This window comes from Mus pahari, chromosome 10 (assembly GCF_900095145.1).
Source record: "Mus pahari chromosome 10, PAHARI_EIJ_v1.1, whole genome shotgun sequence".
NCBI lineage: Eukaryota > Metazoa > Chordata > Mammalia > Rodentia > Muridae > Mus > Mus pahari.
The window spans coordinates 47,332,548-47,346,678 of NC_034599.1; the positions used below are offsets into that span (position 1 = coordinate 47,332,548).

Here is a 14,131-nt window from a genome sequence, read left to right on the forward strand (position 1 = left end):
GCTGCTGAGCCATCTCTCTATCTTCCTAATTAAAGAATTTTTGGCTCTTGTTTAAAGTGAACATTGGTGCCAAGCTCTTTAGAAAAAAAATGAAAGCTGAAAGGACCGTGGCTCAATTGATAGCAAGACTCCTGCCTGTGCTGGGGTTGGAGAGCCGTTTTCCTCTTGTTTTCTCTCTCACCCATCCTTCTAAGGCAACCCTTCGCTAGGTAGAGCTTAAAAATAGCTCTAAGTCATTGAAAAACATTGAATAACTTAACAAGTGCACTTAACATGGTAGACACATGAGTGCCGTTTCTTATCTCTGTTCTCTCTTCTGAACCCAGGAACACAAAAGCTACCTTATTTGTTTTCTCAGATTTGATGAAGAACATCTGTCTGCACCCTTTCCCACCTCCTCTACAACATTACCACTCTACCAGCTTCTATTAATTAAAAACTAATATTTGCTGCTCCTAGGGTCATTGCAGGTAATGGCTTCTGGATCACATGTGGGTCAATAGGTGGCAGAGAGGAGAAAAGGCTATGTCTGTGCTAAGTGCTCTGGCCTAACATTCCCTGAAAGAACTGAGCTTGAGGCAAACACCAGTCCTCCACCAGGTGACTAGGACAGGGAACTGTCCTCTGGGACCATTGGTGGGACCCTGGATTGTGTTGTCAGGGAAGTTGGGGAGGGAAGTAGGGAGGGGGAGGAGAGGGTGCAATCTAGATCCGGAAGCGGCAGGAGTCTATTACCTCCTAAGGCCAAACAGACATTCCTCCTGGTCTGGGCTACTCTCTTGGCTAGAGCTGACCCCGCCCCTAGCCCGCCCACTTTGTTCTCAGAGCAGCGGCACAAACTAGGGAGAGATAGCCTCCTTTCCCCTCCCTGCTGCCTCCTGTGGCAGGTGGGAAACTTGTCACGGGGTCCTGAGAGCAGGAGGGCTGACCCTGCCTCTCACCAGCTGTAGCACCCGGGAGAGCTGGCTCTGCTCCTGGACAGCACAGAACTGGCCCTGGATGTGTGAGTTGTCAGGTGCACGAATCCCCAGGGTATGAGTGTAGGAGAGGCCGCTCTGCTTCTTGTCTGCCTGGGCAGAGCTGGCCCTGGTAGTGAGGGTTGCTGGTAAGCCAGCCCTGAAGGCACGAGAATGGGTTAGCAGGCTGATCACTCATACCTCTTAGGGCAGATTCAGGTCTTTGAACTGGCCCACCCCAAATTTACCCCAGTCATGAACTGCTGGAGTGACCCAAAACTACAGGATCTCCATGACACAGGGCAACCACAGGAGATCTGAGAGGGGTCTCGGTGAGGTTCCAGTGTTGACAGAGTAGCAGAAGCCAGAGGTCTTCCAGTCTGCCACTGCAAGCAAAAAGTGTGGTCAAAAGTGTATACCGGGGGACATCCTGTGACATACTACAGCTTCCACAGTGAGGTTTTTTTTTCTCTTTTGTGGGGGGAGGTTCCAAGGGTAGAGGTTGGGTATGGGAGGAGAGGGAGATGTGTGGAATTGGGGTGCACGATGTGAAATTCACAAAGAACCAATAAAAGTTAAAAAAAAAACAAACAAATTTACTTGCTTAGATAAATTAATTCGCCTTAATTATAATTAGATATTATTATTATTATTATTATTATTATTATTATTATTATTATTATTAGCAAGCCCACAACCAGAAATATTTAAACCAAAACTTGTGTTGGGAATGGTATTTGGTCTGTTAGAGATGGCCAGCCACAAGAACCACAGGACTGGTGACCACAGCAGCAGAATTGTTGGCAAACGATCAGGGAAGTGATAGCCTTCCAGGCTCTTCAGGTTTAACTCAGAAGATGGCGCTCCCAGCAGAAATCGCAAAGCTTTCATCTTCTGAAGGCTTCACCAAGCTTAATTGTCTTCTTCCTTCTGAATGCAGAGAGCTAAGATAACACGACAGTGTGTCTTGTCTTATGGCCTTGGATGAAAACAAACAACACGCTAACCCCCCCCCCCCCAGTATAACCTTCAAGGCTGAAGAAAAGCTGTTTTGCACTCCCCACTTCAAACAGCTCATTTTTATTATTTAATTTTATTCTTACTTAAAAAAAAAAAAAAGTGTGTGTGTGTGTGTGTGTGTGTTACCCCTGTGTGGCAAATGCTCTTGTTAGTAGGTGTGTGCACAGTGCCTGTGTGGTGTGTATGCAGATGTGTGGCTTTGATGAACAGAGTGACGCTTTCCCTCCTTTACTCGCTGTCTTCTCTTTGTGACATGCTCTCTTCCTGAGATCCAAGCTCACGGACTTAGCTAGCCTGCTGGTCAAAGAACGTCAAGGATCTGCCTCCCTCTGCTCTTCTTCCTAGTGCTTGGGAGGTTCCAGGCAAAAAGCCACCAGGCCAGGCTTTTCATGTGGGTGCTGGAAATCTAAATTCAGGTCCTTTTGCTGGTCCATCAGGCACTTTATTGATTGAGCCAACTTCTCAACCCAATGATGTTATTTAAAAAAAAATTCTATTCAGAGTTATTGTCTCATCTGGTTTATTCCACTTCCCAAGCACTACCTGTCCCAGACATCATTTAATACCATCTCCTTAGTCTTGGTAGAAGCTCGGTAGCATGCGGAAGACAAAGTGGAAAAATGGCCTAGACAGTCTAATGAACCAGATTGCAGCTTTCATCCACCAGGAAACAATTGTATGCAGATGAGAAAATATTAAACATTTCTGACAGTAATTTAATGTTATCCATTTAAAAGTCATCTGACGATTTTAAAAATGGAAAATTTTGTTTCTCATCCCTATCAACAGATATTAAACTTTCCACAATTCCTTATGGCTATGTCAGTCTTGATGATCACAATGCCTTTTTAGAATAAAACTCGGCAGAAAAACCTCCATAATAATCAGGAGGTTTGGAAGAAACAAAATTACTTTTTTATTACAAGTGAATAACATCTTAAATCATTACAATGTTTCTCCATCCGGCCCATCCATTCCAGCTGGCGGCTAAATCCTGACTGTACAAGTATTTCCAAGCGTGATAGTTGGATGCTGGAAAGAGTGTTGGAGCCACCTCTTCTAGGTTTCAGCCTCTATTTCTGAAGGAATTTCCCCAGAGTTCCACAGCCGGATGTGATAGGCTGAGCTACGACAGTCTGATCCTACCTCCTGAGCTAAATTGTTCTCTGAGAGCCAGATGGCTGGTGACTTCCTCTTGACATTCATCCAATATTCTGAGAGAAATCCCTGTTGAAGGGAGTGTGCTGTGGGTGTTAAGACCTGAGCAGGTGTCATGCACCCTGCCCCCAGGTCCTAAGCCTCAGCATAGAGTTGGGGCCGACAGGTAAACCTTAAGGGGCCAGTCTGCTTAGAGGACAGGGACTGTAATATGTCCTACTGTTATCAGGAGGCAAAGAAGCAAGAACTAGATCCTAAATGTAACAGAATGTAACAACTCCATGATTTTCCTCCATCCTAACTTAACAATGTGAGAGGTCGTTTGTGTCAATTTTCTGAAAGATGGGAGGCACTGGCTTCTTGGAACCTAATTCTAAGCCAAAGATTTAAGAGGAGGCAAGGTTTCTTACGTGGCTATTAACGCTTACATCTATTATTTGTGTTTCGATTTAGAGAATACAGAACAAAAATGGTCAAGAGTGTGAACGGGAAACCATGGCTGACAAACGAAGGGAAGAGCTCTCTGACCTAAAGCCTGGGTCAAGAAGCATCAGAAAACATCCCCCAAGCAGCAGATCAGTGGGAGAGCGAGTGCAGACCGATCAAAACTAGCCGCAACCTGGCACCACGGGAGGGAGTCTTATGACAGGAAATTATATGCATAGTGGCTCCCCATAACTGCCCCACCAGCCAAATGAAGCCTGCCCTCATTTACATAGCAGGAATTTCATGCCAGGGCAAATTGTCCACAGAATGGCTCTAACCAAGCAGAGAACCCCTTCAAAGTGCAGGCTACCACGCTCCATTACCACACGGAGGTGGGTCTTCAGTGATCGCCAAGCCTGCTGCTCTCCTTCAAGGGTACCGAACAAACTCGCTTTCTTTTTATTGTGGCCTAAAGGGTGAAGTATTTCGATAATCTGAAAAAAAAAAAAAATCTCTTGTCACAAACAATAGAGAAGCCGGATGTGTGTTTTTCTTGTTGTGGAGTAAAGTCACACCCAGAAGTGGGTGCTGGGTGAGGCAGGAGGAACAAACCTTCACAGGAGAGTGACCGACCAACGCCTTAGAGTCAGGAGGAGGCACCATCTCTTCTCTCCGTCCAGGAGGACTGAAGAGTAGGAAGGAAAACAATTTCAACGCGAAGAGATTTCTAGAGAAGGGTATTTGTTCAGCCTTATGAGGAAGTCTTCGGCAGGGCTCAGAGCCCTCCTTTGCAGGGGCTTCTAATAGAGGCTGATTCAACCACACAGACGTGGAGGGAGTTTGGAAGGCAGGTTTACTGTGTTAGGGAGTGAAGGAACACATGTGTATGGCTCCTCACATCTCCCTGGACTGAGAAGCACATGAGGAGTGTTGGCTCTCAGCTCCCCTCCCCCTCTCCTCTTTGACCCCGTCTAAGCTCTTAGCACACACAGGACAGTGCCCCTTACATTCGGGGGGGGGGGGTCTTTCCCCATCTGTTAATCCTCTCTGAAATGGTCTCAGAGCCATACCAGCAGCTTCCTTTATCTCTTAGGTGAATCTTAATCCAGTCACATTTCCAATGATGACCCAGCTCACCAATAGTGTCAAGTATAACTAACCGAATGCTGCCCAAGAGTAACGATGGAAGAAAACTTCACTTAATCTCTTGTTCTGACTCTAGCAAGATACCACACACATTTCCAACCATTTTCCAAAAGTCAAATCATTAAATGTCTACTGTGTACATTTAATTAACTGTGATGCAGCTTTCTATGGGGGAAAGAGCTCACCTACCTTTTTTTTTTTTTTTTTCTGGATTAAAACCATTGCAATCTTTTTCTTTTTTTTAATATTTGAGCCCACTCTTGATTTTTTCCACACATTTGTTGCCTGTGCCCTCCTTGTCCTCTAAACCTTTTCAATTTGAATTTTGTCTTCTTGGTCTACCCAGATTCAATCAACTTCTATTAACTCCCCTTTCTCTGTGATTCCGAGAAAGCAAGAGCCTGATATGAATGATGTTTTCAAGTGTATTGATTGCCCTTTTACATGATTTAAAAAAATAAACCAACCCACTGTGTTGTAGTTATAGTATCATGTCTGAGTGATCCCTGACCTCTGAACATTAGGTCTCCGTAACATTTGAGGACTCTTTGTCTCGAAGATGTTTAGTGTCTGGGGCTGAAGAGATGGCTCAGCTGTCACTTACTCTTGCAGAAGACCCGGGTTTAATTCCCAGCACCCACATTGTAGCTCCCAACTGTCTGCAACTCTAGTGTTAGGGACTCAATGTCATCTGACCTCCACAGGTTCTTGCATGAGAGAGAGAGAGAGAGAGAGAGAGAGAGAGAGAGAGAGAGAGAGAGAGAGAGAGAGAGAGAGAGAGAGAGAGAGAGAACAAATTAGTTTTAAGAGAAGCTTAATATTCAAACAAGGGGAATGTTATCAACCAAAAATTGTTGGAGACAATATTAACCTCATTAATTCATTCAGTACATGTTTTTGTTGATTGCCTGTTTTGGCTCAAGTATAATAAGATAGCTTGGTATCTGACATCATAGCACTTAAAATTTGGGCTTAGGGACAGATGCTGTGTAAGTAATTATACAGATAATTTGTGGTCAGTATGGCAATGAGGAATCAGTGACTAGGAGAAGGACACACACGCGTGGTAAGCACAGCTCACCAAGGGCATTTTAGGTTGTGCTTAAATGTGCACACTGTGGAAACTCCAAGGAAAATTATTGAAGAACATTGATTAAGATCGCAACATTACTAAATTAATTAAAAATACATTCCAATGTCTAGATGACTATTGGGTATGGGGATATAAAAGGAGGATATAGAAAATCTGGATATGTTACATAACATGTGATGTCAATGGTAATAGAGAAACTATATAGACTTAGGAGACTTTTAGAGGGTAGAACCTACTGTGTGTGTGTTTAGTGTGTGTGTTGTGTAGTGTGTATGTGTGTATGGTATGTGTTGTGCAGTGTGTATGTGTGTAGTGTATGACTTGTGTAGTGTGTATGTATATAGTGTATATGTTGTGTAGTGTGTGTGTGTGTGTGTGTGAGTGTAGTGTGTTAGGTGATGGAGACAGAAGAGAGAAGCTAAAGTTGAAGATGATTTATGTGTCTAGATTTAGCAGCTGTGTGATGAATCCTTGGAACTAGAGTCACAGGCCGTTGGGAGCCACTATGATTGGATGCTCTCTGTTCATCTGTGACTAAATACTTATCTGAAATGATTTTAGAAATGAATGGTCGTGGTCTTCGTCAGAGTTCTATTCCTGGACAAAACATCATGACCAAGTAGCAAGTCGGGGAGGAAAGGGTTTATCCAGCTTACACTTCCACACTGCTGTTCATCACCAAAGGAAGTCAGGACTGGAACTCAAGCAGGTCAGGAAGCAGGAGCTGATACAGAGGCCATGGAGGGATGCTCCTTACTGGCTTGCTTTCCCTGGCTTGCTCAGCCTGCTCTCTTATAGATCCAAGACTATCAGCCCAGAGATGGCACCACCCACAAGGGGACCTCCCCCCTTGATCACTAATTGAGAAAATGCCTTACAGCTGGATCTCATGGAGGCATTTCCCCAACTGAAGCTCCTTTCTCTGTGATCACTCCAGCCTGTGACAAGTTGACACAAAACTAGCCAGTACAGTTGCCAACCTCGGCTTCCGCAGTCTTTCTTTTGAACCTGATATTTCACTACTCTTTAGAAAGGTATTCAAGCATGCCTTCCAAGACTCCAGTCTAGCTGGGCTTGCTACTTGTTTTCAGGACGCAGAATAATGTCAAGGACAGGGTTTGGAGGAGAGTTCTTAGTGTCGCTGGTTATAAAAGGAGATGGAGGAGTAGAGAAAAGGCAGCAAGCAGGTATCAGAAGCAGGCCTTCCCACTGATAAAGGGAACAGTTTGCTGAAGGCCCTAGAAGGATGCATCATAGCATTTCAAGAATTGAGGTTGTAGCAAGGCACATGTGCATCTGAATGCACATCCTTCTCCCTCTGTGCTCCGATGGACTCTTCATCATGATAAAGGAAATCTTCCTCCAGAAAGTTTAAGTACTGGGTGGAGCTTCAGAGTCTCTGATGCTGGATTTTTTTGCAACCTACCCCATGACATTTCACTCAGGAGCCCATATTGTGTGGCCTGTGACTCTGCACGACTTACCAACTAATGAGTAGATTTTTAAAAAAGTGAAAACCAAAACCAAACCAAACAAACCAACAAAAAAAAAAAACGCATCAAAGTATTTCTAAAAGTTTTAACTTCCTGCCCCCCCTCAGCGTCACATCCCTCTATCCTACACGCTGGCTGAACTCTTTATAAAAAGCACTAGATGGCAGCAGAGGTTCTCCTTTGTGCCTTGGAGAAAGTGTGCCTGCACCATTTAGGGAAATGTCTGAGGTCTAGCTTCCGGTGATATCTGAGTTAAAGGCAGAGGGTATGTGTGAAGAGGATCAACTATAGCAGCTTCTCCATCAGTTCACCACGACACTCGTTCAGCGAGTTTCCTGAGTGCACTTGATTGAGGAAGTCAATACACAGTTTCTTTAATAAGCCATGAAATTAATTTTCTTTAAACTCTAGATTTTCCTTACTGAATTCCATCATTCCATAGGGGGTTCGGCCTTCAGAAATAATATCCTTAGATATTATTGCACCTCCCAGAAGGCAGCAAATATTTTAAAAGTAGACTATGAAAAGGAAAAATAACGATAATCCAAACTTCAGATCTGTAAATAAATATTTACAGGTAATTCTAAAATACTGGCAGCATCGGCCTTTCTTCGAAATAAGCCATAAAGCAAAGCACTGAAGGGCAGGCACAGTGGAATTTCTGTTTCTTTTTTTTTTTTTTTCGAGACAGGGTTTCTCTGTATAGCCCTGGCTGTCCTGGAACTCACTTGGTAGACCAGGCTGGCCTCGAACTCAGAAATCCGCCTGCCTCTGCCTCCCTAGTGCTGGGATTAAAGGCCTGCGCCACCAGGCCCGGCGGAATTTCTGTTTCTTTTTTTTCTTTTTTTTTTTTTTTCGAGACAGGGTTTCTCTGTATAGCCCTGGCTGTCCTGGAACTCACTTGGTAGACCAGGCTGGCCTCGAACTCAGAAATCCGCCTGCCTCTGCCTCCCTAGTGCTGGGATTAAAGGCCTGCGCCACCAGGCCCGGCGGAATTTCTGTTTCTTTAGGAGTAAGCCATCACTCTTGTTCACTCTTGTTTGTTGTTCACTCCCTAATCTTCCTCATTGTCTTCTTTCTGTACTTAAACTCGGGTTCTTTCCAATTATTATTTCATGCATGCATCTCAATGCCTGCATAGTATTATATGAGTTTGCCAGATGGTTGGTATTTCTTACTAGGTGGTGAAGTTCTTACTGTTATTTGCATAATGCATTATAGTTGACAGATTTTTCATATCTATTATCCTTACATTCTTCATCATACTATCTTATATAATAATAGTAACAATGATAATAATTTTATTATGATTTTTTTAACTGATAAAAAATAGAGGATCAGAAAGGCTAATTATTTTACCCAACGTTCACACATATTTTAAATGAGAGCATGTCGGTATAGGCTTAGGGTCTTTTACGTTAAAGCTTTGGAACTTTTTATGATTTCTCATGGCCTTCAAAGGCAATTTGGTTAAAGATTGTGCTCATTTATCTTCAGAAGCATAGAGGTGTATAAGGAGGAAAGATGCCAACCCGCTGGGCATTTTACAAGGGCAGTAGTGGTCTCAGTGTGGGAAGTGGTTTGGAGTCAGCAGGGAACAATGCCTAGTTCTTGGCTACGTGGCACTGTCAGTGGTTCAGGACCAAGAGATGGGCTCAAGCGGTGGTGATTTTCAGAGGCGCTTAGCTAGACTGAGCGGGCTTCGGTGGGTGACTGGGGATAGAAGAAAATTGTTAAGGATGGCATTTTGGAGGCGTAATAGGCTGCTTAGAAATGAAGATTTTTGTCGACATCGAAATTTCAGTGGAGGATACACCTAATTCTTTTTCCTGGATTATTTTTAGCCTGTATTTTTTTCCAAGCTGACCTATTGTCTCCAGGAAGTCACCCTGTTTTCCCATCTTTGGTCCTGAGCTTTCCCTGTTTGCCCACGGTGGCGACTGTAGGCACTTGACACAGCCTCTGTTGCATTCCTCCTGTACCATGGCACTTGCCCGTGGCTTTGGCTCTTGGCTTAGACTTTAGTAGAGTTGACTGAAGCAGTAATGAATTTGTTGGTTTGGACATCCAGTTCAGCGTGGGAAATGATTTTCTCATTAAGAAAAAGATAATTCCATACCACAAGCAGTGCCTAAACCAAAGACGGAGGGGGAGAAGAGGTTAGGAGGTATTTAACCTCTAACTTAAGGTGAGTTCTTGTTTGAAACACATTGCATTCTAGACCAAGGAAAAGACTACATGTGATCAGAATCACAAAGGAGAGTATTTTAGAAATCACAGAGACTGCCAGATACCTTGAGGGAACGGAAAGAGAACAAGATAAAATGGGAAATATGGTTGTTTCCAGAAACAATAAATCACTGACTTTATTTAAATCATAAAAATTTTTACTGGCCAGGTGGTGTGGCGCACGCCTTTAATCCCAGCACTTGGGAGGCAGAGGCAGGCAGATTTCTGAGTTTGAGGCCAGCCTGGTCTACAAAGTGAGTTCCAGAACAGCCAGGGCTACACAGAAAAGCCCTGTCTCGAAAAAAACCAAAAACAAAAAAAAAATTATTACTGATTAATCATCCCACTGTTTATCCTACAGAACATATTGATTACTGGGGATATAGAGATGAGGAAGATATTGATCTCTCACAGCCTCTTCAGGGGAGACAGAAATATGGGGCAAAAGGTGATGTGATGTGTCTTGTGTTATAGCAGAGGCGTGTAGCTACTGCTATGGGAATAGAGATGAGAGAAATTAGTTCTGTCCGAGTGTGTGGTCAGGGTCAGATGCAGACAGGAAGTGACATTTGAGCTGGTCTTTAAATAACGAATAGGAACTCCCCCAGTAGTCACTAGGAGGACAACCTGGGAGAGCAAAGCAGAGAATCAAGTTATGAAGGAATCACAACACCACACGCCCAAGAAAAAAATATCACGGGGTGGACTCAGAAAGGAGCTGGCCCAGAATCCTTAATAAGAAACCACAATGTAGGTTATCAGGAGATTTTGGAGCACATTTTAAAAACACATGGTTTATACACACTCAGGGGGAAATATAATTGTGGTTAGGGACTCATGATGTCAGGTAGGAGGTATGTCCGATAAATATTAAATAGAAAAAAAAAATGAGCAAGGGAGATGTCTAGTACAAAATAAACATCCAGGTAGTAGAAGTGAACAGCTGTAACCTGTTTTGGAAATGATGCCCTCTCCCTACTGTGATTATGGGCATGCTCCCAAGAAATGAACTAGAACCTACGTGACCAGAACAAGATGATAATAAGCAATATAAAATGTGACTTGAATATGTTGGGTTCAGGGAATGGAAATGTAAAGACATCCATTTTTAAGACTGATTTAGAGCTGGATTATTGTTTCAATGACAATCTCAGTGAATTCCAACATATATAAGAATATTGAGACCACATAAAGGGAATTTTGAAAAACAAGAACTAATGGGATAGACTTCTTGTTCATGTATATAGATTAAAATAGCTGAGGTAGAATGCTATTGGAACCAGACCTCAAAGATCACTAGAACACCAGAAAGAGCCCAGAAATTAATTTTAACTGCCAGAGAATAAGTCACAGAAAACTAACAGCAGAAGTAATTTATTCTGTAAGTGACACTGACAGAGTATGTGAGGCATAAAGATCACAATCCCACCTCTATGCTGAGCTGCACTTAAGCACTTGACGTTATTGTATTAGTCAGGGGTCATGATCACAAGACAGACGGACTCTTCAGAAGAACGTTTTATTATAAAGATATTACCCAGAGTCTGTCTGAAGGTCCAGGCTGGAGATACGGTCTGCGGGAGCAATGGCTAACAGCAGAGCGTGAACTGGTTCAGTGAGCAGTAGAGTGATAATCACAGCTGACACTGTTACTTGGGGATTCAACTTTGCTGCCACTCAGCCCTGAAATGCTATGTTTCTCCATCAGCTGCAAGCCGATTGCCACCAGAGACTTTCCCTTCGCCGGCTCTACAAGACTGAAGTCTCTGGTGGGTGAGTAAATGTGGTTGGCTCCGCATGCCTATGCTAATGCAAGTGGACAGTTCTTGCTTTCTCTTTTGAATAGAAAGGACCAGTCTGGGTGTTTGACATATTCTGGATCATTCTCACAACTTGAGGATGGCCGGTAGGATCAGAAGACACAGTGTTAGAAGCTCTCTTTGGTAAAGAGAAGGAAACCAAAGATGAAAAATGTTTATAAAAAAGTCACCAAGTCTCTGAAACCGGGAAGTGATTGAGTAAGGACTTGAAGTCTTTCTACCTCTGAAACTTGTGTGCCATTGGCCAAGGACACACTGTATGATGACACACAAAGAAGGAGGTCTTGGGCAAATCCTAAAAACAGTTTTCAAGTTCACTGCAGCTGGAACAGGGCTCCTTGAGAAGGAGCAGTGGACAGGACAGTCATGTCAAAATGTGTGGTGTCCACCCCAAACACAGATTGAACATACAGTCCCCAGTGTGACAGTATTTGGAAATGGAACCTTTGAGAGAGAATTAGCTCTTAATGTTGGAGTCCCATGATGACACGAATGCACTCATAAAGAGAGACACAAGAGAGGAGGTAGATTGTCCCCTCCATTTATCTTAGGATCCAACCAGAATATGACCATTGTAAAATCTGAGACACTGGACACAATAGCCCCTTGATCTGGGACTTTCCAGCTCCTCAAAGCCACCCAGTTTAAGGTGCTTTGTTACAGCCACTTAAGCTGATTAACACATGGGGTGTGGTTTGGAATCCAGAAGAAGAGAAGAAATGAATGGCGAAGGGTATTCGACTTATGGCCCCACTGTATTTCATGGGAGGAAGAACCCAGCACCAATAATTATCCATCAGTGTCTTTTCTGAAAACCCTTCATCTCTGATCTCCCCTCCTCTCCTCTGCCTCATCCACCTTTCCCCTTCTCATAGCTCACAAACATAGCTTCTGTAACTAAATGTCCATTTAGGGGAGGAGCAGTAGGGATATAAAATGGTGAGGAATTGTCTTATATGTGAGAGGAGGAATCAGAATATGTTACTGCTGGGTGAGCATAAGGGAAGACAGAAAAATTTTTTTTTTGCAAGCATCTGGAAGGCCAGTGTGTGCGACAGAAGTTATTTAGAAGTTTCCCTCTGTCTCTCCCATACTCCAGAAGTGAGAAAGCAGGCTGCAGGGGTGCAGTGAGGTTTGCACTCAGCTTTTAAAAGATATCTGCCACGGTTTGAGAGCCATATATAAAGGCAATGGCCAAAGCAGGGGGGCATTGACACAGACCCCCTGAGTTCCATAGGAGGGGATTCTCTGTGGAATCCAGAGGCTCAGGGGAGTATGGCTGAGAAGAGCAATGGGGGAGCGAAGAAAAGAATGAGTCTTTTGATCTTTAAATTATCTTAAAGTAGAGGGCAGATAGCTGGATGTAACTTCAATCTCGATTACTTAAATAAGCAGTGTGTAATTATTAAAAATGATTTATCCAACAACTTTTGAGGCCACAACAACTTCTGATAAGTGGGGAGGGCAGAATGAGAGATGACCTCGTTAAGAGGGATGCTGTGTGACATTGGCATACGTTTTCTTCTTCAGGCTAAAACTCAACAGTCCATTCCATGGTGAGCAATGACGTCTTGCCGAGTGAAAAACAAAAAGAGCTATGAAGAGCACAGAATTGATGACACCAGGAAGACAGAGAGGGAAAGAGAAAAGCAGAATTTCTTTCCCAGGAAGAGCAAGTAGCTATAAGGCAACAATCCCAGTAAAACTATTAAGTCTATTTTTATAATTATTGGACATCTGTGGTGTGACAGAAATTATATACCAAGTCGTACAAAAACTGTTTTAGTTCATTTAAAAAACCCCAGGATGTGGTATGCATATAATTGCCCATTCCATAGATAGATGTGAAATGGTTGCTAGCAAGCCATGTTAGAAATATTAAACAGGCCATTTATATATATTACACAAAGATCTTCAGCATCTGAAATTCACCCGAAGTTCATGTGACAAGGAGCTATTTTTCTCATGCTATAGTAATTAGATCCACAGATCTATCTGCCATCTCTCTTGGACAGAGCTGGACTGAGCCAGATGGATCCAGTTTGGATTGATGGGGTTTCTCAATGTTTATAAAGAACAGTTTTGTGCTCACGTACCCGACTGCTTGGTAGTCATGCAACCATGAAGCAGAACAGTTTCTGTATATTTATTTCCACCTCTTCCTGCCACACAGGGATGGGGATAATGTGGTCACTTAGAAGTCTGTCCATTTAGGAGCACATTATAGAATAAGAGCTCCCCCCCCCTACTTCTTGTCCTTGAGAGATATGACTGTGGTGCAGTTAACCGTGTGGGTACCTTTTGGGTCCAGTAAGTTCTTCTCAGAGATGCTTGCCTCAGTCTGCAGGTCAGTTCTCCAGGGGTTTGATTTGAGCACAAGTCTAGAGGCACATAGAGTCCCACTTTGCTGATCGGTCCTTTTCTTTGTCTTTTGACTGTATGTGTTCATGTACGTGGGTGTGTATTCCTGTATGTGTACATGTGTGTGGAGACCAGAGATCAATGTCATGTCAGATGTCTTCTCCCTCCCTCTCCCCCACCCCCACCCTCCCTCCTTTCCTCCCACCCCCTTGTGTATGTGTGCATGTGCATGTCATAGCAAATATGTGGGAGTTAAAAACCGTGTGGAGTCAGTTTTCTTTTCCTATCATGTGGATTGTAGGAACTGGGCTCAGGTCATCGGGCTTGGCAGCAAGTGCACTTACACACTGAGCCATCTCACTAATGCCATCTTTCTTTCTTTCTTTCTTTCTTTCTTTCTTTCTTTCTTTCTTTCTTTCTTTCTTTCTT

The 14,131-nt window shown here is 43.4% G+C and overlaps 1 pseudogene; it reads left to right on the forward strand.

Moving 5' to 3' along the window:
• Nucleotides 1-448: 448 nt before the first annotated feature.
• On the forward strand, nt 449-556 carry LOC115064942 (annotated as a pseudogene).
• Nucleotides 557-14,131: the final 13,575 nt, after the last annotated feature.